This window comes from Triturus cristatus, chromosome 5_2 (assembly GCF_964204655.1).
Source record: "Triturus cristatus chromosome 5_2, aTriCri1.1, whole genome shotgun sequence".
NCBI lineage: Eukaryota > Metazoa > Chordata > Amphibia > Caudata > Salamandridae > Triturus > Triturus cristatus.
In genome coordinates, this window is record NC_140588.1 from 706,169,128 (window position 1) to 706,193,371 (window position 24,244).

The following is a 24,244-nucleotide window of genomic DNA, read 5'->3' on the forward strand; positions in this document are numbered from 1 at the left end:
GTAAAGAAAGGGGGGGGGGGGTGTGTCCCGGGGCCAAGCCGGTGATCTCTCTCCAGCTAATTACCTCCCCCCCCTCGCCACCATGAATGTCCAACCTCCCCTGACTGGTTCCTGTTCATTAAAGAAAGGGAAGCCCTGAATCCGCCAAAACAGATGCTCCGCAAGTTTAAAATACTAAACGAAAGAACGATGCAAAAAAAAGCACTTCAGAACTGTAGGAGAAAGGCAGCTCTAGGGGGCATCAATATTGTGGACGGATTTAATGATTGGTTTAAAGATGTGGGAGAAGCATTTCCGTTCATATGTAATCTGCATTTTTTGAATGCCGAATGTGGGTCTTCTAAGCAAATGTACAGAAATGAATCCAACTCTCTTAAATGATCTTTCAGAATAATTTGTTTACAAAGAAAGCGAAGTATATTCATCAGCTGTGAAAACAAGCTAACAGCTCTGTAGTGAAATGCACATTGCTTGGCAGAAACTGTAAGAATCACAAGTGCGACCGTGTTTAGCGGTCGCAAAGAGAGGATCGGGCCATTTGCGGCCACTAAAATGCCTTTTAGCATGTACTATCCCTATATTGCGAGTCGGTAACCTATCACCGACATTGGAAAATAGGGTTGGCGAGTCAGTATTAGGAAAGGGCATGCCAATGGCATCCCTTCCTAACAGCAAATCACAGGCGGTATACGATTGTTTTGCGACCGGAATGCAATCGCAAAGCAATCACAGTTTATGGGCTGCTTTAAGCAGGTAGTAATTCAGTTGCAAACAGGAAGGGGTCCTCAGGGGACCCATACCCACTTTGTAATTGGCAGCAAAAACATTTTTCAAGAGCAGGCAGCGGTCCCACAGACCACTGCCTACTCTTAAAAAATAAAACTGAAAAGTTTCTTTTTCTTTTTTTGAAACACTTCCCATTTTCCTTTAAGGAAAACAGGCTGCATTTAAAAAAACACAAGTTGTGTTATTTTAAAGCAAACACAGACCATCCCTGTGTTTTTAACGATTCCCAATGTGTCACAAATTGCGACCTACCTCCTGAATATTGATCAGGTCAGTCTATTGCGACCACATTGGGAATCACAAAATGTGTATGAGACACATTAGTACATATAATTTTGCGACTTCCTAATTGCGAGTTGCAAAAGTCGCAATTAGGAAATTATAAAATGCGTCAGTCATACATGTGGCCCTTAATCTCCACACTCGCCCTTTGCACTATTGCTTTTGTATTTATTATACACGGTAATTACGTTTGAATTTCAATGTCCATGCAGAGGTTAATTTCTGTTCCTATCGGCAATAATGTCTCCATAGTTCATAAGAGCATTCAAAGGGAAGACTTGAAAGAAGATAAATGTATTTGCCCTTTTTCTGGCATTTAAAGAACTATGGGCCCTGTGTACAAAATGTAGGTTTGCAATTCCCTAATGTGCAAAAATGTACAGATTTTAAATAGTGATTCCTAGTAGGTTGCAAATCTACCGACCTCATGAATATTAATGAGGTAGGTAAAAGTTTGTGACGCATTAGGAATTGCAGCCATCTCAGGGATGATGGCATGCTGGGGTCCTCAATTTCACTTACACACAAAGGGCCTAATTACAATGTTGGGCAAACCATTGCGGTCTGGCACCGACCAACCATCGGTCAGCGGTTCCGACCGCCAGATTTGGATGCGACCAAGCGGTGCCTGCCACACGGTGCAGGGATGTTTAGGGCGGCACCATAGGTGCCCCCCCAGGCACTAAAGCGGAGGGGCAGAGGGGAAGGGGGACCTGCTAGGGGGCCCCCAAAGACACTTTCTGACAGCAATTCCATGTTGGAAAGGCCAATATGAAACGTCTGTTGAAAAGTGCCATCATAATCCTGACAGGAGAGCCAAGCCTGGTTCCGCCGTCATTAGGGGATTATGGTGGCTTCCAACCTGTCGGAAGTGCATCAGAATCCCCGCGTAGGTTTCACTCCGACTGCCAATATCCTAAAACGGCAGTCGGACTGAAACCTACGATGCCGGGCAGCAAGCTCTGACAGCTGGTCGGAGGCTTTCCGACCAACATCGTAATTGGCCCCATAGTGTTTCAAAACAGCCCTTCCAGTCAAAGGGTTGGTATATACAGTTCATTTGAGATTGTCAATGACATTTCAACCCCCTATAGGATATGAGGTCTCATCAAGACCATATAATGTGAGGAACACCTGGTCAAACAACTACGCACCACAAAAGTGTGCATCACTAAAACATGATGAAAGTCAAGTTACTTACATGGGGGCCCAAGGGGGAACTGTGTATGGTAGTAGCCCGCCATCGCTGGTCGTCTCATATTGACAATGTGTTTTTTTTGTAATTTTGAATGGACCACTAATTATTATATTTCGTCCCAATGGTGATGGCGGCTGCACGTCTCCTGTAAGCCCTTTCATTGCAAATTGTCTTAATTCTCACACTTCTTCAGAAGGGGGCAGTAATGTAAGTTCCAATGGCTCAACAAGAACAAGGAACCTACTGACAAATTTTCTGGCTCTAAAGGTCATGGGAGGGTTCACCCTGGTCAAAGACCTCAAGGATGTGAACAAATGGAAAAGGAACATCTATTTGCAAGATGGAAACTTTGCAGAAGATTATTCCCTTGATCTCACCTATGTCTTTCCTCATTTCCATTTCTCAGTGGTACTAAAACATCAAATATTTCTGCCATTCTCTGTTTTTGGCATCTACTATTGGTATGTATGTGTGTGTATATATATATATATATATATATATATATATATACATATAACCAATCGAAAACGTTCATAGCTTGAAGACCCCACACACGACGTATAAGTAAACCACTTTATTCTTTGGCAGGCAGCAGCTAAATCACAAATGTCATCCCAGTGCACTCTTTGCCATTAAACGCCATACGTGTTTCAGGAGTCATTCCCTTTTTCACTGGCTTCGGCAATGGTGGAGAACAGCCTTTCACGTTGTGCACTCGCGGTTTTATTGACATAGTCCTGTCCCCCTGGGCATGTGCCTTGGTGCATTCTGGTCATGGTAGTTTGGTTCAGTGAAATCCGTAGTGGAAAAGGCTCTACTTCTCCCTCCAGTAGTAACAATCCATCGGGTCGCTGTTACAGGCAAAAGTGATCCACTGCTTTGCTTGCGCCTGACAAAGGGGTAACGTCGTTCTTGTTGTGCGCCCAACAGTGCGAGTGCACAGACCTGCATCAGTCTGTAGTGGGGAGTCTTCGTGGCCAAAGCAGGCCACTATATATCCAATCGAAAACGCTCAGAGCTTGAAGACCCCACACACGACGTATAAGTAAACCACTTTATTCTTTGGCAGGCAGCAGCTAAATCACAAATGTCATCCCAGCGCACTCTTTGCCGTTAAACGCCATACACGTTTCAGGAGTCATTCCCTTTTTCACTGGCTTCGGCAATGGTGGAGAACAGCCTTTCACGTTGTGCACTCGTGGTTTTATTGACATAGTCCCGCCCCCCTGGGCGTGTGCCTTGGTGTATTCTGGTCATGGTAGTTTGATTCAGTGAAATCCGTAGTGGAAAACTCTCTACTTCTCCCTCCAGTAGTAACAATCCATCGGGTCACTGTTACAGGCGAAAGTGATCCGCTGCTTCGCTTGCGCCTGACAAAGGGGTAACGTCGTTCTTGTTGTGCGCCCGACAGTGCAAATGCACAGACCTGCATCAGCATTGTTACTACTGGAGGGAGAAGTAGAGCCTTTTCCACTACGGATTTCACTGAACCAAACTCCACCATTGCCGAAGCCAGAACAAAGATCTGAACTATCCAGTCGCCAGGCATTTTTCCATTAAACATCAAAGCAACGGGGACCTGTTGCAATATTTCAGTATAGAACATGTGCCAGTTAATTGCAGAGGGGGGAGATAGAGTCCAGAGACTGCGAAGGCTAGAGTCACCACTGTGTGGTTGTGTAGTTGAATGTAGGATCGTGGATTTCTTGTGCTACTAATAACTTTGGCCCCTGTTTGATGAATATCCATGAAACTTTCCAAACAAGTGCTACTTTTTTACTGGTTTGCACAAGGAAAGCTTTGGGGTGATCTTTCAAGAGCGAGCCAAGAAAAAGGAGGGTATCAAAAACTAATTTTCCCGCTTTTATTTTATTTTTCAGTAGGAACTTTAGACACTGCTACAACCCAAACCACAGGATGGATGTACACCAAATTTGATTTAAAGCTAGATATTGGTCCAGAAAGAGTGCTTTTTGTGTTTCAATGTAAATCAGTTCAGTAGTTTTGGAAATATTTATGTAAAAAACAATTGTATATATCACACCATGGAGGATCCACGGAGCCAAAAGATACAAACTTAGATCTGATTGGCTACGACCACCTCAATTAGGAAGTGGTGGCAGCCATCTTAGGACTTGGGATTCAGTCCTGAGTCCTAAAAAACATAGTGAAAAGACATTGGGGGGCAGGGTAGGGTTACCTTGACCACCGAGGCCTAGTGGTAGGGCCCCAGATTGCCAATGTTTTTAGCCCAAAAAGTTGTTTATATTTTTTTAAGTGAATTTGTGGTGGTTCCGTAAATATGCGGCACAATAAAAAAATTAAGCGTGTCCTCCAGGGCCTAAGGGGCAACGGATGTTTATTTTTTGGGGAGGGGGGGGCCAGCAGGCAGTTATAGTTAGAATCATGTTTCCATAGGAAAAGCGTTTTTGTCTTGCCTATAACTTTGGCATCGTTTGGCGAATCTTGACAAACATTTCCAAAACAAGTGTGCAGGGAATTGTAGTTGTGCATGGAAAGTTTCGGGGAGATCTATCAAGCGGGGGTCGAGAAAAAGGGGGGATCAATCAAGTGTGTTTGCCATGATAATTCCCATAGACTCTAGACATGCCTGCAGCCCAAACTCCTGAACGGAAGGCCGTGCACAACAAAGGAAGGGAGCCTTGCAGCCCCCCTCCTATGGCCCTGAGGATCCCCCACCACCCAGGGCTGGTCTCTGCTATGTTCTGGGGTGCCCAGCCTCGAGACATAGGTGTTTCCTTTTGCTTGACGGGAGCTGACAGCTCCTGCCAAGCAAAAGCAAACACTCCGCTTCCAGCAAGCGGGAGCTGTCAAACCGCTCCTGCTTGCTGGAAGCAGAGTTTTCATCTCTTTCCCTACCCGCAGACATGTGGGCAGGAAAGAGATGAAAAGATTGCGCTCGCATTTCTAGCAGCTCCTTGCGTGAGACAGCAATGCCGGCTCCCATACGAGGTGGGGAACCGGCTGAGACCGCAAGGCCTTGAGGCTCCCCCTGCGATATCATAGCAAACTGGGTGGGACCAGGGCAACCAGGGCCAGGCCTGAGAGGGTGGGATCCCAGGGGCCAAAATCAGACCGGGGAGGGGGGCCGCATGGCCCGTCCCCCCATTAGTTTGTGGCTGGGTCCTGGGGGATGGTGTCCCCAGGGCCAAATTCGGCAAGGGGAGGAGGGCCACGTGGCCTCCCTCCCCATTCAGTTTTTGCAGAGCCTTTTAGGCCCGAAGCTCATTTCACAGAAATGAAACCTTAATGATACCATTTACAAATATAAAAATAGCAGTTGCCCCTGTTGAAGCTCCACTCCTGTAAAGGACAAATGATCCTAACTCCTGGGTTAGGCAATAGCAAAGCAAGTGTGTTTTCTCTGCAATTCCATAATGAAAAACTATCTGAAATCCTTTGTGGAGGTGACTGCATCATTGGTCTATTGGAGTGCAATTTGTATGTGACTGTGGTGAGTGTTTTTTTATTGTGCTGTCCTGACGAGAGCTGAGTCGATGGTTCTCCCTTTAAATTACTGCGAGTATGCAAACGTGTAAATAACTTGGAAGCTTTGCCTGTTTGTCCCCTCCCATCTTAGTATTATGCAAAGGTCTTCCTGCCTTTTGCCAGGATAATGCACAGGTTAACAAGCGGCCCCCCAGCACATTTCCTGTCGATATTTGGTGAGGAGTTCTTGATACTGAAGAAAATGAGGGCATCTCCACCAAACAAAGAAGCACATACTATATATAGTTAAGAGGAAAGACTCTTGTTTGATGGAGATTTACCTATTTGTAGTCTTGTTGTTTGCTCTATAGGAGGATTCATGTTATCTGATAAATCTGGATAAACAAGCACCAGGGGCAACCACATTGCCAAAATGCACAGGTCACTGGTGACATTTCCTTGTGCTCCATTACGCAGCTGTAGTGTAAAATATGTACTGGACATTTTCCCATGGAGGTAGCATTTAGTAATTAACTAGCAGAAAGTGCTTCACTTGTGTAGATATTTTGTGCGGAACTGTGGACTGTTGTTGGATAAAAGGGCAGGTGTGGTTCCTTTGTGACCGAGTCACTCACAGAGCTAATGACACAACAATTCACAGAGTCAGGCACTCACACACCCACTGACATACCCACTCAAACACTGATACACCAACTCAAAGACCCACTTGGACACTCTCACACCCACTCAGACACACTAACGCACTCATTCAGACGCTCATGCATGCACCCACATACCCACAGAGCCAGTCAAAAAGTCACTCAAAGACCCCTTTAGACACTCTCAAACCCACTCACAGACCCACTAAGACACTCACTCAAACACACATGCACCCACTCAGACACTGATGCACCCACTCGCAGTCCCACTCAGACATCCATGCACCCACTCACATGCCCAGAAAGATACTTATGCAGCCACTACCAGAATCACACACTCACACCCATTGAGACACTCATGCACTCCCTTATACACCCAGTAAGATACTTGTGCACTTCCTCACACGCTCACATTCAAAGGTTACTGGTTACAGATAGGAAATACAATTAAAAAAACCTTAGAAATTCACTGAAAAACCAAAGGTTACAGAGCCATTACAGTTAGGCTCAGATTTCACTTGTACAAAACCAGTGAAATTCAGCAGTTATAGTTAGTTGGGCTAACTATAACTTTCACCCCCGCAGTGCACTGCCTATGACCTCATATAATACACCACTCATGACATGGTCAGTGACATCACTGATGACATCATCCACAGAAGCACTCCCACCCCCTTATACAACCTCTCACACATGCACCCACACCCCCACACAACCACTTAGGTACCCATTCACAGACCCATAAACGTATTCAAACAACCACTCATTCATCCATATAGCCACTCACACACCCACTCACTCACTCATACAGCTACTCACACAACCACTCACTCACCCATACAGCTACTCATATAACCAGTCACTTACCCATACAGCCATTCACACAACCACACACTCACCCATACAGGTTCTAAACACAGCCACTCACTCATCGATACAAGCACTTACACACACACTCATAAGCCCACACAATCACCTAAATACCCAGTCACACATGAATACATGCACAAACCCATCCGCTCACTCACCCACACATTCATTCACACATGCACTCAATCTACAATACAGCCACTCACACATCAACTCACTTAACCAAACACCCACTCAAACTCTTACTTATTAAATTCAATGACTAATGGTCAAAGGCACTTTCATTTTTAGCAGAGTGAGCACTTACCCATACAGCCACTTACACAGCCAGTTACTCACTCATACAGCCATTCAGACACCCAATCATTAACCCATAGAGTCACTTACACATCCACTCACCCACCCATATAGCTACTCACACAGCCATTCACACACCCACACAGCTACTCACCCACCTACTTATACACCCATACAGCCACTCACACACCCATACACTCAGACACCCACTCACACGCAGATACACACAGTTGCACAGTCACTCACATAATATATGTTATCACTCATTAGTAGTACACAAGTATACTATTTTAACTTTTGTGGTAGCTTGGTATATATTTGTTTAACACTCATACTTTTAGAAAACACTCACTCACTGGATGATATCATCAGAGATGTTATCAGTGATGTCACTGACCACGTCATGAGTGATGTAATATGTGAGGTCATTAGCAATGCATTGCGGGGGTGTAAGTTACAGTTAGCTCAACTTTGTCGGCTCTGCAGACCCTCCGTGGCATGAAATATATAAAGTTCTTCAACCTTAATTTATCAAAACTACTTAACAGATTTAAACCAAATTACAAAAATCAAATTTTCTGGCCCAAAATCTATCTTTCTTTTAAATTTGGTGTAATTCCGTCCAGCAGTTTATGTTGTATCGCTGTTTAACTTACCTTCGGAAAAATACATGGGGAAAATGCATTTTTGGACCTTCCCTTTTCTCAGCCCACTTGACAAAGCACCCCGAAACTTTCAAGAAAGAAGCTGTGTGGGTGAGACTTTTTTTGGGAAAGTTTGTGAAGATTCGACAAATGTCGCCAAAGGCATTAGCAAATCAAAATATCTTTTTCCTATGGAAATGTGGTCTTAACCTTAAATACCAAGTGACAACCCGCACTGGGATACCTACTGGAGGTAGCCAGTAGGTAGTTATAGTTAGGGCCTGGTTTCCATAGGAATTATTTTTTTGTTTGGCTAATAACTTTGGCGCCGTTTGAAGATTTTTCACGAAAGTTTCAAAGTTAGTTTCCCAGTCACTTCAGCTGCTGTCTGGAAAGTTTTGGGGAGATCTGTCTAGTGGTGGCTGTGAAAAAATGGGGTCCCAAAACTCATTTTCCCCATGCAATTTCCCTTAAGATTTTAGATACGACTGCAGCACAAACTGCTGAACAGAATTGTATCAAATTTGTCAGGAAGCTAGACCTTGGTCCAGAAATAGGGCTTTTTGTAATTTGGTGTAAATCTGTTCAGTAATTTTAGAGTTAGTAAAGTAAAAATCTCTAGAGATGCGGATCCGCCGCAGATCCATGCTGATCCACGGATCCACTTATCAACAGCAATGTCATGATAGGCTGGCCACAACCTGGGAAGAAAGTTGCGGCCACCATTTTGTGCATCAGGACACAGTTCCCAGGGGGGGGAAATAAAAAGTAAACGTGATAAAAGTGGTCAGGGTAGACGTACCCTGATCCGATGGGACTGATGGAGGGGTCTTTGAGGGACTCCTCATGAGCAAGAAATAGTCCAAAAAGTTTGTTTTTTGCATGTGTAAGAATTTGCCAATCCGGTCAGATTCAGGTGGATGCACGGATCCAGACCCCAATCAAAACAAAACCATACACCCACTCACAGACCCACAGACCTACTCACACACATTTACACACCCACACAACCACTCACACACCCATTTGCACACCCATACAGTCACTCACACACCCACAAAGCCACTTAAACACCCACTCATACACTCACTCAACTCCTTACATATCCACACAACCACTCACACACCCACTGAAACAACCATATAGCTACTCAAACACACCCACTCACTGACCCAAAAAAACTCACACACCCACCCACCGCAAAAGATTTGCACGTCTTTATCAGGACATACGCAATTGGCACTTTATCTTCTGACCAGGGCCATACGTTTAGCTCTCGGGCTTACAAGGAAGTCATGGAAGGTATGGGCATGGCCTTGCAGTACTCCTCCCTCTACCTTCCCAAGGGGAATTCGGTGGTGGAGAGGAAAAACCAGACCTAAAGCAATTCTTAACAGCAAGGGTATTAGGTGCGGGCGGTAGTTGGGTCAATCACCTATATGAGGTCAGGAGGGCACTGAATAATATGCCATGAAAATCCTTGGGAGGACGTACCCCCTATGAGATCATGTTTGGGACAAGAAAGTGGGTACCTGACCTGATCATTTGGCTGTTTTACAGGAACTCAATGAATTCCGGGCAGTACAAAGCTATGTCCAAGTAAAATGCACCACCACTGGGGAAGTGAAACCGGTTCCGGCAAGACCTGTCTAGGTTCCAAAGGTTGGGAACCTGTTCAGAGAAGCAATTGTGGACAAGAAGGAGTTTTGGCCATCCTAAAGAATACCTGTATCTGTCCTGGCAGTTCAAGGAACCAGAACAGCACTTCTTCTGCCTCTTGTCGGCTGAGAAGAAAAAAGATCTGTCTCCTTGATATGATCAAAGCACACTATGTGGCGGATTCTCAACAGCAACCGTGTGGAGCCCTGAGTAACCACAGATCTCCTCTTGCTACTATACAGGAGGTCCAGTTGGAAAGACTAATAACATTTCAAGACTCCTCTGTGCAAGATGCCGGAGTAGCTAATAACGGAGGATGAATTACACCTGTTGAAACAGAACAACACCAAAATATTACTAAACGCAAATTGCAATTCGGCCCAATAACGAACTTTACATCAACGTGCCTTCACAAGAAGCAACTGCCATTTCTACAAACACTACTGAGCTGCCAAAGATAGATCGAACTGCGTCTGGCAACTTCATCAACTTTGATGACTTTACTTAAGATTCAATTGAACCTGAGCAAACGCCACACATCTCTAAAAAAGAAAAACTTCGACAATTCTATCTCTGGCTGAAAAAGGCTTACTTTATGTACCCTTGGTTGCATCCTTGGTTTACATTAGGGATCCTGTTCCTGTTAATTTGCATTGGTATAGTAACTGTCTTTTTCCTACTACAGAATGGGCATTACCTCCCACAACGCCCTGCAGATCAACCAGTGAACTTGGTCCTGAAACCACATACGTCATCACACTGTGAACAAAGAGACTTGTCCCTAGTGAACGTTTCAGCAGGTCCAGTACCGGATGGTATAGTTTGGGATAGAGTTTCATATGATGTATCTGGTCCTATTGAACATTTGAAAATTCCACACGTATTTAAAAATTCAATGAATGATTTCATGATCCCTGGTACACTCTCTGATGATTGGGACATTGAGACTGTAAATACTATGCTTTCAGATTTAGAACAATCTGCTGCATTTTCTTACAGGGAATTGTATGAAGATACACCTGACTACAATAGTATGTTTTGTTAACTACATTATGGTCATCACATTTTGCACAGAGCTTGTGTTCCACGCGTTGTAAACACTTACCACCAATGGGAACATTGGCCGACACCACCGAAAGGTAGTTCTGCCACATTCGCACACAAGTTTGCATACTTTTCAGGATTCAATACATCAGACCCAATGTCATATTACTATACGTAAGTACAGACTAATGCAACTGCAAAGAAAATGATGCTGACAAAAACCAAGTTCATATATTCAGCACCTTTTATCTCCCAACTGTCTATACAAGGTTTCGACTATTGGAGGGACACGATAGATACAAAATCTATCTGGGGGATGAAAGATTGGCAGGTTCAGGTAACAGAGACTTTATTTAGAGCTTGCCTCATACCGATAATATTCCTGAACAGAACAGTGCAACAAACTACCTGCTACTGGTTTGCAAAAATTAAAGACCTGAAAACACCACACATCCCCTTACCCATACCTTTTGCAAGTATATTGAATGGCACACTGATAAGTGAGGAAATGCTGGGTGCAATGATACAGAATGATACATACAATTATTCTGCTCCCAATTGGAAGGGATGGTTGGTTTGGCATAGCGAAACAAATAGGTGGCAAGCAAGATTCAAGAATACCACCAGAGGGTTTAGTATCCATAGGCCTGACCGGCGCTATATGCACACAAACGAGCCAGTTGTAGTGACTTCTTATAGTGTTGGGAAGTTGTGTTGCACAAGTTTGTCTCGGTTTACAATCTGACCGACAGGCAGTTGATTATGGCATGCAGAGATGCAAAGTACACCATGCTGCTCATTGAGAAATTAGAGGAGAAGTTACCTTTTACAGTAGCAGTGTCACCATCAACGGAATGGTCAATTTATGGCTATATCACACTGCCGATCACGACATTTCAGTTCCAATACTGCCTTAGATACATCCAAGCAGGCAGGTATGAAGCGTTGGGTGAAGGGTTCATACAGGAAAACTGGGAGTTACCATATAGATATAGGTGCAGAAATAAGGAGACTGAAGATTTCTTAAGTGGTACTGACTGCGGGAAGGCTATAAGTGGGTCTTTAGTGTGCAAAGAAGTGTTGCTTCATGGGACGTGTAATGCATCAAAAGCGAACTTCTCTTGCTACTTGGAAGTTATTGAGTGCTAAATGATCAAGGCTGTTGTGGAATGGCACTAAGCATCGCTTATCTAGTCACAGTGGGGCCGATTCACAGAACTAATCTGAGACAAAATCCTAAACTTACTACTTTTGGTATTCACAGAAGGCATTTAGTAGTAGTAAAGTTAGTAGTCCTAACTTTACTACTACTAAATGCCTTCTGTGAATACCAAAAGTAGTACGTTTAGGATTTTGTCTCAGATTAGTTCAGTGAATCGGCCCCAGTATGTTTCAGAGTTGGTTGCTGTAAGCAAGTATTGCTTCTCCTGGCTTGCACAGTTAGGGTGGCAACACTGTGGCCTTCATTGAACGTTTCCAGTATATGGTTTGATTCGCTGAGCAGACTGACAGCCATGTTGTTTCAACAAAATGTGGCCTTAACTTCAGCCCGAGAGACTTTTGATCTCCAGGGTGCAATGTCTTCAGCAGAGATACATGCCCTGGTCCGTACGAACTTTCCGATCCATCGTATCTTTAACACGTCTGATACGAGTGGGATCGTACACTTATTTACGCGACTTAGATCAAGTCTCTTAACCACCTTTCAGACCTTCTTCGGAGTGATTCCAGCCTGCATACACTCCATACTTGGAAGCGTTTTTCGAGGGCTTCCTTTGGTCCTGCTTTCAGTAGCGGGCATCCTGATTTTAATACTCTTGCTTCGCAATGATGTTACAATCCCTCAAGAAATGGAGAGAACACTGCTGGAACGATGTTGTCGTGAGCGCATGGTGTTCTACCTGACCAACCTCGGCTGCGAGAGCTGAGTGAGCATTGGTCCCCGTCTTTCAGACTGGTCTGGCTAGACTGTGTCCTGCCTGTGTTCCGTTGCCTCTTCTGCGGATTTTGCTGCGTGTTGGACCTGTGTCAGACACTTCCAACAGTTACACCGCCGGACATAGAAGCGCTAATGGCGCCTTTGCAGGCCAACACGTGCAGTTGTCCACAGCATACTCCCATGTTGATGACTGCATTTCTATAGCCTCCAAGGGATGCTTCTACTCCTGTTGGAAGGGATATCGGCTCTGCGTCAGAAGTACAGGAATCGGCATCAGGCGTGCATGCATCTAACTCTTCCCTGGCGACTGCCGTGGGAACCAGAGATGACCATCTTTGCTCATTGGATATGATACTGGAAGTTCTTGAGGGGCTGCCATCTGCGGATACAATGTTCAGTAATGTTGAGTTTTCAGCACCGGATTCATAAACAATTTGGCCTCTCCTGCACTGGGAACTGTTAGGCAACTTTTTAAACATTTACCAAATTGAAGGTCAAATGTGACTTTATTATAACTGAGCTTCATGGCTTTCAAGGTGCTCAGTACAATAATCACAATACGTACAAGTTTAGAGGACCATTTGAACACTTCTTTAGGGAAAAATGACTTTCTTTTACTGAAATGTTTTTAGGCTTTAAAAAATGCTTTTTAGCATGTTTTATTATATATTATATTTTTATGCCTTTTTTAATAATGTTAGCTTTATCATTACCTAGCTGACCTTGTTGACCTTTTGATGAGGAGTGGGCGTCATGTCTTTTAGGATATTCTCATCGATGTATACCCCATTTTACATTCATTATCCCATCCACATGACTATAACGATTCTAAACAGGTGACCTTTTACCGAATAGCCTGCTCCTGTCTCTTCAACACCAGGCTCTTAGTCTTCTATCTGAATCCCTGTACCTGACAAACATAAACATGTCCCCAAGCACTGCAGATTTATTCTGTATAAGGGTCACCACTTTTTTTCATCCTTGGTCAACAGTCAGCTGTGCATGATCCCACTTGTTTAGAAAGGCATCGGTGATTGTTTTCAAAACATTTATTATTGTTTTCAAAACATCCATGGTTGTTTTAAAAACACATTGATTCAAGGAAAACCCTGAAGTGACCACTTTAGTATAAAAGACCCTTACTCCCCCCTACAAATTAGAGGAGAATACCTTCCAAGTTGAGAAGGGGGTCCTGCATGGTGAATCTTCAACACACAGCGGTCTGAAATCCCTTGTGAGTTGTCAACCTCGGCGCAGAGACGGGGTCCTTCCTTCTAAACCATCAGGTGAGGGGGCTGGTTCATCCCTAGGGGTTTCATGGCTACAGATACACATAGCGATACACACATCAACCTACACATCCAGGTTAAGCCAGGTACATTTTAGGGCGGGCATTTTAGGAATATGCAAGCGCTACTGTATTTATCTGAACTGTTCCTGCTCATCTTATTAGCACTATGGTAAAAATGTATCTACTATTGATGATATTGATACTAGCAATCTCTTTCATATGTTTCTGTCTCCTGATTGTCGCAGCACATATGTTTTATACAAGACTGTCGCTGGACCAATAAACACTTATTGAAACGTCTTAATCGCCATCCTGAGTATTTTCTGAGAGTAAGCAAGCACGAGTGTCTGAGCAAAACGTACTGTACTGTTTTCCACGATCCCTGAGGAATCAGGTTGTCATGTTCAATGGTTGCCAGAGACTACCTACACTACTGTAGAATACAGGGGGTGGTAGTGGTACTGTAGAGCTAGCTGGTCTAACAGCTGATATATCCTGTGGGGGTGTCCGGAAGCGGTTGGGACACCAAGCCCTCAGTTTAGGTCATCCAAAATGCGTAGGTCCTGGGGGACTCCTAGGAACTACAAGACAGGGACTCGGACTAAAGTCCTAGAAAAAAAAAATAAAGAAAAGGGGACAGAGTAGGAATACCCTGACCCCCCAGATAGGGACCCTGCCATGGTTTGAAAGCTTTTTTTTTTTTATTTGCCATGGACTCACAGGTGAATCTACGAATCAGCAGCAACATTTTTTTTAAAAGACGCATGGACTCCCGTGCCTCTTTTTGCTAAAGCCCCCATTAGGACCAAATCCCGGGGGCATGAAGTTAATAATGGAGAGGGGTTTATGGGCCCCCTCCTAGGCTTTTGATAAGCCCCGCGGCCCTCCAACTGCCCAGGGCACTACTATAAATGCAGGGGCGCTTGGCCCCGCGGCTGCCCCAGGGACTGCCACCTCCCCGTGGCACATACATTAATACATTTTTTTAAATGCGGGTAGGCTTTATGTCTTCCCTGCAGCCCGGGGATGTCCACTTCCCCAGAGCAGTTAGAATATGTGGGTGAGCCGCATGGCTCTCCTGCTGCCCCGGGGACCTCCACCTCCCCGGGGCACTGTTGTATACAAAATCGGGGGCGGCTCAACCCTCCCTCTGCCACAGGGACCACCAACTCCCGGGGCACAAATATTAATCAATAAAAAAAACAATCCGCAGCCTCGGGGACCGCTACCTCCATGTGGCTAAAATATATTATAATGCGTGGGGGCTGTGGCCCCCCACGCAGCCACAGGGACCACACCCTCCTAGGGCACAAATACAATAATGAAGGGGGTCTGTTGCAGGCCCCTGGACCAGGGGACCACCACCTCCCCGGGGATTACTTATCAAAGGAGCCCTACATGGCCCTGAGGACCGCCACTCCCCAGCATCGGCTCCAGCAGTGTCACAGAGTGCCCACCCCTGGGACATTACAGATTGCTATGGCTTGGCGGGAGCACAGCTCCGACCAAAACATAGCAAACAAGTGCTCTGCTTTCAGCAAGCGAGAGCACAAAATGCTCTTGCTTGCTGAAAGCAGAGCATGTGTCTGTTTCCCTGCCCTCTTTGAAGTGAGCAGGGAAACCGACATATTGCTTTGGGATCCAGGGAGCTGCATGTTAGCAACTTCCTGGATCTCAAAGCAATACCAGCTCCCACAGGAGGCGGGGAGCATAAAGGAACTGTGGAGGCCTTGAGGCTCTCCCCGTGGTTCTCAGCGTTTTAAATGTGGGTGCCCTGGGTGGGTCCTGGGCACCCAGACTACAGGCCAAAGGGGTCCCCGGAGCTGAAATCGGCCTGGGAGGGGGACGCGCAGCCCCCTCACTTTTAAAAAAAGATTGTTTTTAAAGAAGGGGCAGACCCCAGGGGATGGAGTCCCCAGGGTCAAAAATGGGCAAGGACGGGGCCCCCTGCCTTTAACTAAGAAAGAACTTAAAAAAAGAAAGTCCGGGCCCTTAGGGATTGGGTCCCCGGAGACAAAAAATAGCCCTTTACATTTTTTATTTCTTTTAAAGGGGGCAGGCCCCAGGGTAATGATGACAGGGGGTCGGAGGCCATGTCCCCTTTCTCCACAAATGTGCTTCTCGGTGCACTGCTGGTGGGAAGATGAGGTCCCCTTTTCCTCCTGAGGGCCTCAGGACTATAGTGGACTTCTTCCCCTAAGCAACAGTGTGCCAGAAGGTGTTTTTACAGAGTGGTGGAGAAAGGGGAAGTGGCCTCTTATGACCTCTCAGCAATCCAGCTGTTTGGGTCTTACTGTACATAACAGGAGGGCTAGTTGGCCGCTAAGGAGACTCAAGAGCCAAGGGAACTTAATTCCCCAACTAGTATTGTGCCAGGAGGCATGTTTGCAGAGTGGTGGAGAAAGGGGGCGTGGCCACCAAAAACCTCTCGGCAAATCTACTGTGTGGGACTTGCTGAAGATAACAGAGGGGTAGTTGGACCCAAGGACCCTCATTAGCCAAAAGGACTTCATTCCCCTACTAGTAGTGCACCAGGAGGTTTGTTTGCAGAGTGGTGGAAAAAGGGGGCATGGCCTCCGAAGACCTATTAGCAATCCCACTGTGTGGGACTAAATGAAGGTAATAGGAGGGGTAGTTGGCCCCCAAGGATGTTCTTGGAGGCCAATTACCCCTCCTGTTGCCTCCAGTAAGTACCACACAGAGGCATAGCTAAGACGTCTTCGAAGGCCTCCCCCTTTTCTCCACCACTCTGTAAACACAGCTTCTGGTGCAAAACTGGTTGGGGGATGAAGTCCACTTTACTCCTGTGGGACTTTGGGGGCCAAGAATCCCTCCTAGTACCTCCGGTAAGTCCTACACAGCGGAATTCCTGAGAGTTAGTCAGGGGCCCGGCCCTTTTCTCCACCACTCAGTAAACACAAGTGCTTCTAACAAAAAAACATAGAAATTCACTAAAAAAAGCAAAGGTTACAGGGATGTTGTAATTAGGAATTAGCATTTAAAAAATCTTAGAAATTCACTGAAAAAAACGAAGGTTACAGGGGCATTATATTTAGGCTGATGTTTCACTCGTAGAAAACCCGAGAAATTTACGTGCCCCTGCAATGCACTCATTATGACCTCATATATTACATTACTCATGTCATTATCAGTGACATCACTGATGACATCAGTAATCACATCTCAAATGACTTCACTGATTACATCATCCACAGAATCTGACGCACTAACTCACACCCCCATATAACTCTTCATACACCCACTCCAACTTCCACACTACCATTCTCAAACCCATTCATACACCCATGCCAGTACTTACACAGCCACTCACTGATTCATAGATCAACACACATATCCACTCACTCACCCATACAGCCACTCATAAACCCACTAATACAGCCACTGACATATCCACTCATACACCCATACAGCCACTCACACCCTGAGTCAGTCACCCATAGAGCTACTCACACACCTACTCACTCACCCATACAGTCAATCACACAGCCACTTACTTGCCCATACAATTATAAACACTCACTCACTCATATAGATACTAATACGTACTCACTCACCTATACAGTCACTGGCACAGGCACACACTCACCCATACAGCCATGCTCACATTCACTCACTCACCCATACAGTCACTCAAATACCCTATCACTCACTTATACTGCCTTTCTCATACCCATTTATTCACCCTAATACCACTGACATATGCACTCACTCAATGACACAGCCATACACACAGACACTTACCCATGAAGCCCCTCATACATGCACTCACTAACCCATACAGCCACTGACTCATCCAGTCACTGCTCCATACAGGCAGTCACACATCCCTTCACCCACCAATACAACCACTCAGACACCCATACAGGTACGCAGACAACCAATCACTCACCCATACAGAATCTCACGTACCAACTCACACATCCATACAGCCACTTAGACAACAATTGACAGACAGATATAGACATTCACAAAACCAGTCACTCACCCGTACATTCACTGAGACACCTAATCACTCACTTATACAGTCAGTCACTGACTCATCCATAGAGGCACCCATACACCCACTGATTCACCAATACACCTTGGTGTATATATATTTAACACTCAAACTTTTTTAAACACTCACAGTCACTGGATGATGTCATCAGTGATGTCATCAGTGGTATCATCAGTGATGTCACTGACCATGTCATGAGTGACTTCATGAGTAATTCCTCCCCAATTGCAGAAGGCTATAATCTCTGCGATAATTTTGTTGAAAGTCGATTACTGCAGAGCTCTCTTTACTAATATTCCAAAAAGATTTTTATAGAAGCTGCAGATCTAACAAAATGCGGCCTCCGGGCTTCTTCTGGACCTTCCTAAGCACTATTCAGTATTGCATGTTCTTCCATATTTACACTGGCTACCTATCAAGAGAAGGATTGAATTTAGAGCCCTCTGTATTGCTTTTAAAGCACAACATGACTCAGGACCTGATTACTTCAAACAGCACTTTCAACGATATATTCCTAGGAGATCTCTGCGCTTCTCTACTCTGTCTAATCTTGTAATTCCCAAAGTCAGGAGAGTCAACTTTGGAGGCAGAAGCTTCATTGTCTGCATGGCCAGGCTGTGTAACTCCTTGCCGCAGAGACTCAAAAATATGTCAGAATTACTTTCCTACTGTAAAGCCCTCAAAACTTGCATTTTTAAACTGTAGCTATCTCACAGCATATATGAATGTTCTGTTTACTATATTTTCTCTCTATTCTAATTGAGCAGCAGTGCCTAGACACTCTAAGGCAATAGCATGCTTTATAAATGTAATTTTCATTTCATTCATTTGCCTTTGGAAAAAATTTATGGATAAAATGCATTTTTGGACCTTCCCTTTTCTCGTCCCCGCTTGACAGATTACCCCAAACATTTCCTGGATGGATGAGACTTTTTGGGTAAAGTTTGTGAATATTCATCACTCACAGACCCACAAAACCAAACACATGCCCACTTACAAACCCACACAGCCGCTCACACACCGATCCACTCACACACCCACTCACAGACCCAAAAAACACTCACCTACCCACACAGCCATTCACATACCTACTCACACACCCACTCCCACATCCACATTACACTCCCACACAGCTACTCACACAGCCACTTACACACTCATACAGCCACTCACACACCCACCCAGTCACTCACACACCCACACACAGGCAGTGATACACTTATGGATATTGCAATGGCATATTCGTCTTAAATGTGTTTTAGTATTGAATGTGTGCAATGTATCCGGCAGACCCCGTTTTTTGGATCAAGGATTCGCAATTGCATTTATAGAAAGACTCCATAAGTTACTTCACCTTAATCTAGTTTTAAAATATATAATAAGAATGAATGTGTGAATAAAGTGTATTTATAAACTTGTGAAAATGTATATTAGTAAATTGAACTTATGGGTCATATCGTATACAATTGATATTAAAAAAAAGGTGACAGTCACTAAAAAACAAAAGGTTACAAGGGCATTATAGTTAGGAAATAGCATTAAAAAATGTAGAAGTTCACTGAAAAAAAACAAAGGCTACAGGGACGTTGTAGTTAGAAAATAGATTTAAAAAACCTTAGAAATTCACTGAAAATAAAAGTAGTCACTGAGACATTATATTTAGGTTCAGATTTTACACACACAAAACCATAGAAATTCAGCAGTTCTAGTTATAGATATCTCAAGTAACTATAGCTCATGCGGTAAGGTAAGTTGCGCGCTTGCCATGCACTGCTATAACTTTAACCGTTGAATTTCTATGGTTTTAACTATAACGTCTCTGTAACCTTTTATTGATTTTCAGTGAATATATATATGTATATATATATACATATATATATAAATATGTATATATATATATATATTATACTTCCAACAAATCTCCGCAGTTGCTGAAATAAGATTTAATAGCTGAAAACAATGCGTTTCGGCTTGCGCCTTGGAATTGCGTTGTTTTCAGCTATTAAAACTTACTTCATCATACTTGGGTGTCTGAGCATTTTCTACGCAACTGCCGAGATTTGCTGGAAGTAAAATTGAGAGCCTCTGGTAGCCCGTGAGACAGTTGGGCATATTCTTTTGAACGGATTTGGTGGAGCAAAAACAAAAAAAAAATATATATATATATATATGTGTGTGTGTGTGTGTTTTCTAATACATGCTTACTGCTCTGCATAGGAGCTGACCGTAGAACACCAGCAATCCAATGAACTTACTAGTTCAAGGGGGGAGTTTGAAAATCTGTCATATAGAGGAGGTGAAAAGATACAGTCTATAGGGATGATGAATAAGACCCTCGTTTGAAAGTTATTTCAAAGCTGTTTTCCATTAATGTATACAATTTAAAGCTTGAAAACCTCTGTTGATTTTCCCTTGTACTGTACGTGTTTCCATCTGTAAGCATGTGTGATTGTTAAAAAAGGGAATTCTCCAGAGACAAGATTCCCACTTCACCTGGTTCCATATTTCTCATTTACGTGTTATGCACCTGTTTTTGTATTTTTCTACACACAGAAACTAATTCTTTCAGGCAATGCTTAATTCAGAATCCATACTCATTATTCGTTTGCTAATGTAATTATTATGGTTAGAAAAACTTTATGTGCAATTACTTAAGCTTTTAAGGCACACTGAGAAGGTCTATCAATGTTTTAAGTTACTGCTAAATATTTCTTGGTATTTGCAATTGTTCTGGTTCTATTGTGACTTTGAAGGATACAGTGATATTCTGTATAATATGGTGAAGACTAAATTTCATACATACATCGTCGGACATACATCATCCATGGCAGTCCTAACCAATAGGGATTGATAAGCAATGCGCCCTAGCTACTAACTCTAAAGTGTGCTGTTTTCACCACTGTAAATACACTTCAGACACCCTAATATTTTATATGACATATTGATAAATGCCTCAATTTAAATGTTTTTCTATTGTTGATTATTATCTTTTTCCAGACCACCAGCTAAACAAACACTATAGAGATCTGAGCGCCTCTCCTTCTCACAGGTCCTTAACCGAGTATGAAAAATGTTCCAAGTACAATAGTTCTTCTAGTGGTTGTTGTTCGCCTCGTTGTTCTCATCATCGGCCATCGTCACTATCATCCTCATTATCATTAACGTAGTTGTGTATCTGTTGTTGTAGTTGTTAATTACGTTATTCTGTTTTTAATTATTAATATATGTATTTTTATTCTTGTGATTATAATATTGTTATCATGCAGTAGTAATATCAAAAGAAATGTTAACCAAAGTGTGTGGCTGTAAATAAAGTCTACACCTTGAGTAAGTTCTTGATTGAATGTGGCACAGCTTTGTTTTAAAGTGTGCTAAGTGCTGTATGTGGAGACGTGCCATTTTTTGTACTGTGAAGTGAAAGATTACAATTATGTTGTCACATTAAGTTATGTCGTAACATGTTACATTAGGTCATGTTCTGTTATGTTATCGTGCGATGTTATACTTGCACGGTCAGTACTGTTACATATCATTTTTAACACACCGTTGGCGCCGTGGTGCCCTCAGTCACTGAACTTCATATATGTGCCATGCACTTCGCACACAGGCAGCCCCGCGAAGGGCGGCACTTCACCCAGAGTTTTTCTAACAGTCAAACATTTCTTCAGTAGCCCAACTGCTCTACCTTGTAGCAGCGCTGGCATTTTATGGTGTGCACGGCTATAAATCATTTTTAAACTATGATGATATTTCGAAAGCCAGATGTGAGCACATATGTTTGCCACAGTTGTATAAACTGCTTACTTGTCATACTTCATAAAGGTTGAGCCATATATCTCAGGAGCATGTTTTAAGTAGTTTTTGCTGTGGCGGGGAAATCAAGGCAGTGGTGTGCCGTGATGAAAACATGCAAGTCTTTCAACGGATTTCTATTCCCTGATTAATGAGGGCAACCCCGGCTGCGTTACGTTTTTACTGTTTATAGCACACTGGCGAGTGGGAAGCGTTTAAACAGGCTAAGATTTTTTTATTTTTTAGATAACATCTCGATAATGTGTTTATCTGAATAGGCTGACATGTCCCCGTATATATAAACCTGGCAGATGGGCAAAGTGTTTGAGGAATGTAATTATGTTGTGCCTTCGGAGTACTGGACATACATGGGACTGCCGTGGGATGACTGCCACCGCACTCACTGTAAGCAGCAAAGCCAAACAACACAGGTTTCCCACACTCATCCTGTGCTGCTGTGTATCCTAACATGCAAACTGGCCTGCATCCAGTGCAGACGGAACTCCTTACTTTCTCATTAACGGAGTAAGACCATTCACACTGGAAGGTATCCTCAGACCCTAAAAACAACCAAACTGTTGTTGATGCTTCTCAAAAACGAGTTAGAGAGTCGAAGCCTTTAGAGTGCAGTGCTACATCTGCCCCTTCTTTGAATGTCTTCCTCTTGCCAGGAGCACACGCTCCTAGCCATCTCTACCCCAAGCATGCCCACTCCCATCTATCAATACACTGGGGCAGGCACAGGCAGCTATACAATCAGCAGAAACTGCTTTGAACGTCTTCCTCTTGCCAGGAGCACACGCTCCCAGCCATCTCTACCCCAAGCATGCCCACTCCCATCTATCAATAGACTGGGGCAGGCACAGGCACTTATACAATCAGCAGCAACTGTTTTGCAGTATTTCTCCGCCTCTGTCCCTGCTGAGGCTTCAAGGACGCCAGCATTGCTCCGCTGCCCACAACACGCGCTCTGTCACCGCGGTCCGTCAGTGGGCACCGACACACCTTGGCTGCTGAGCTGGAGCGCAGTTAGGGGTAGGATCGGATTCATTAGCCCCTGCTGTGTCACCATGTAGTGTTACTGATTATGTCTGTGCATGAACCACTCACTATTCTCCTACGGCTAGCTAATATAGAAGTGTTTGGTTATGTTTTGTGGTTCCAGTGGCTTTATTGGAACATATGTTTGAAACTAAGTGTTGATTCAGAATTTAGTGATAGCTGAAAATATTTCCTGTTGTTTCTGTTGTTCATGGTATTTGAATTGCAATTATTGCAGGATGTTCTTGGTGCAGATGACATACCCGGTACGTACTCTATTCTTTTGCACAACCAGGAATCGTACCCTGGCATAGAAGTGCTCTATCCTCATATAAAGCTTACACCAGGAGGGGAAACCCTGTACAAGCCCCCCTGGTTGCAACTATTATCACCACTGCCTCTTCCTACCTTTGGACTCAGGCCATGCTCATATCATGCTGGGCTGGTCACACACAGACAGGCTGGGCACTGAGAACCATGGTTATTCACTTCATTTTCTCCCAGCACTTAATCATGCAACAGATAAGTACAGAGAAGCATTTGATTCACTCCTTTTCCCTTCCGCACCCAAACCATGCGATAGATATGTAAAGTAAAAACAATGTGTGCATGTCACCAGTTTTGTTCCAGGATTCTCAATGCCAAGACAAAGCATATGCAAAAGGTCTTAAAACTGAATTAGAAAGCAATGCACTAAGAAGGTCCTGGCAGCTAATCCATCCTATAGAAGGATATAGAGAGCAAGACACTGCTGGCTTTCAACAAAGCACAGACTCAACAGATACACAATGCAGATTAGCACTGGCAAATGTTGTATTTGGTGCACTACAAAATGCAGTAGAAACATAGAGAATAAACTCCAAGTACACTGAAAAATGGTTTACTTTACACAGAGATTTGGATGAGTAAAAAAAAACCCTGAGAAGCAAAACTGAGACAGATTCCAGAGGAGTAGTGCTGTAAAAGAAAACAAACTCCATCAAAAGGATGGCTTCAGGAAATTCCGCAAACTCATATATTGAATCACAGAACTGATACTACACATCATTCGGCGGCCAGCAGCAAGAATGATCCCAACCAAAAGGTATTCATTAGCCCTCATGTAATGCCACATTATGGTAGCCCAGATTATTTCTATGACAGCCAAATCTTTATTTGGAGATTGGCAGACTGAATGCTCCGTCCAAACTGTTATAGATATCCCGCCTGCGATATTGTAAGTGCCATAGACCATAATACAATTGACATATGGCAGATATATATGGATGGAGTAT

The 24,244-nt window shown here is 43.9% G+C and overlaps 1 protein-coding gene across 9 annotated transcripts in view; it reads right to left on the reverse strand.

Moving 5' to 3' along the window:
- The window catches only part of DACH2 (dachshund family transcription factor 2), an 839,221-nt gene that overhangs the window by 118,841 nt on the left and 696,136 nt on the right, over positions 1-24,244 (reverse strand). The window lies entirely within an intron of this gene.